This window comes from Abrus precatorius, unplaced genomic scaffold, assembly GCF_003935025.1.
Source record: "Abrus precatorius isolate BTA unplaced genomic scaffold, Abrus_2018 Scaffold1, whole genome shotgun sequence".
Taxonomy (NCBI): Eukaryota; Viridiplantae; Streptophyta; class Magnoliopsida; order Fabales; family Fabaceae; genus Abrus; species Abrus precatorius.
This window is the reverse complement of record NW_020874291.1, coordinates 7,923,473-7,925,972: the sequence shown is the minus strand read 5'-3', so window position 1 is coordinate 7,925,972 and position 2,500 is coordinate 7,923,473.

Sequence of the window (2,500 nt, the reverse complement as noted above, 5' to 3'; positions counted from 1 at the left end):
TTGATACCCACCTTGGTGCCTCTTGATGCCCACCTTGGTGCCTCTTGATACCCACCTTGGTGCCTCTTGGTGCCCACCTTGGTGCCTCTTGCTACCCACCATGGTGCCTCTTGGTGCCCACCATGGTGCCTCTTGGTGCCCACCATGGTGCACCTTGATGCACACCTTGGTGCCTCTTGATGCCCACCTTGGTGCCTCTTGATGCCCACCTTGGTGCCTCTTGATACCCACCTTGGTGCCTCTTGGTGCCCACCATGGTGCCTCTTGGTGCCCACCATGGTGCACCTTCATGCACACCTTGGTGCCTCTTGATGCCCACCTTGGTCCCTCTTGATACCCACCATGGTGCACCTTGGTGCCTCTTGGTGCCCACCTTGGTGCCTCTTGATGCCCACCATGGTGCACCTTGATGCCCACCTTGGTGCCTCTTGGTGCCCATCATGGTGCCTCTTCATGCCCACCCTGGTGCCTACCTGGTGCGTTTTTATGCACCCTGGTGCCCTCCTGGTGCGTTTTTATGCACCCTGGTGCCCTCCTGGTGCGTTTTTATGCACCCTGGTGCCCTCCTGGTGCGTTTTTATGCACCATGGTGCCTACTTGGTGCGTTTTTCGCACCCTGGTGCCCTCCTGGTGCGTTTTTATGCACCCTGGTGCCCTCCTGGTGCGTTTTTATGCACCCTGGTGCCTACTTGGTGCGTTTTTATGCACCATGGTGCCCTCCTGGTGCGTTTTTATGCACCATGGTGCCCTCCTGGTGCGTTTTTATGCACCATGGTGCCCTCCTGGTGCGTTTTTCGCACCCTGGTGCCCTCATGGTGCGTTTTTATGCACCATGGTGCCCTCTTGGTGCGTTTTTCGCACCATGGTGCCCTCTTGGTGCGTTTTTCGCACCATGGTGCCCTCTTGGTGCGTTTTTATGCACCATGGTGCCCTCTTGGTGCGTTTTTCGCACCCTGGTGCCCTCCTGGTGCGTTTTTATGCACCCTGGTGCCCTCCTGGTGCGTTTTTATGCACCCTGGTGCCTACTTGGTGCGTTTTTATGCACCATGGTGCCCTCCTGGTGCGTTTTTCGCACCCTGGTGCCCTCCTGGTGCGTTTTTATGCACCCTGGTGCCCTCCTGGTGCGTTTTTATGCACCCTGGTGCCCTCCTGGTGCGTTTTTATGCACCATGGTGCCCTCCTGGTGCGTTTTTCGCACCCTGGTGCCCTCCTGGTGCGTTTTTATGCACCATGGTGCCCTCCTGGTGCGTTTTTATGCACCCTGGTGCCCTCCTGGTGCGTTTTTATGCACCATGGTGCCCTCCTGGTGCGTTTTTCGCACCCTGGTGCCCTCCTGGTGCGTTTTTATGCACCATGGTGCCCTCCTGGTGCGTTTTTATGCACCATGGTGCCTACCTGGTGCGTTTTTCGCACCCTGGTGCCCTCCTGGTGCGTTTTTATGCACCCTGGTGCCTACTTGGTGCGTTTTTATGCACCATGGTGCCCTCCTGGTGCGTTTTTCTGCACCCTGGTGCCCTCCTGGTGCGTTTTTCTGCACCATGGTGCCTACCTGGTGCGTTTTTCTGCACCATGGTGCCTACCTGGTGCGTTTTTCGCACCCTGGTGCCCTCCTGGTGCGTTTTTCTGCACCCTGGTGCCTACTTGGTGCGTTTTTATGCACCATGGTGCCCTCCTGGTGCGTTTTTATGCACCATGGTGCCCTCCTGGTGCGTTTTTATGCACCATGGTGCCCTCCTGGTGCGTTTTTATGCACCATGGTGCCCTCCTGGTGCGTTTTTCGCACCCTGGTGCCCTCTTGGTGCGTTTTTATGCACCATGGTGCCCTCTTGGTGCGTTTTTCGCACCATGGTGCCCTCTTGGTGCGTTTTTATGCACCATGGTGCCCTCTTGGTGCGTTTTTCGCACCCTGGTGCCCTCCTGGTGCGTTTTTATGCACCCTGGTGCCCTCCTGGTGCGTTTTTATGCACCCTGGTGCCCTCCTGGTGCGTTTTTATGCACCCTGGTGCCTACTTGGTGCGTTTTTATGCACCATGGTGCCCTCCTGGTGCGTTTTTCGCACCCTGGTGCCCTCCTGGTGCGTTTTTATGCACCCTGGTGCCCTCCTGGTGCGTTTTTATGCACCCTGGTGCCCTCCTGGTGCGTTTTTATGCACCATGGTGCCCTCTTGGTGCGTTTTTCGCACCATGGTGCCCTCTTGGTGCGTTTTTCGCACCCTGGTGCCCTCCTGGTGCGTTTTTATGCACCCTGGTGCCCTCCTGGTGCGTTTTTATGCACCCTGGTGCCTACTTGGTGCGTTTTTATGCACCATGGTGCCCTCCTGGTGCGTTTTTCGCACCCTGGTGCCCTCCTGGTGCGTTTTTATGCACCCTGGTGCCCTCCTGGTGCGTTTTTATGCACCCTGGTGCCCTCCTGGTGCGTTTTTATGCACCATGGTGCCCTCCTGGTGCGTTTTTCGCACCCTGGTGCCCTCCTGGTGCGTTTTTATGCACCATGGTGCCCT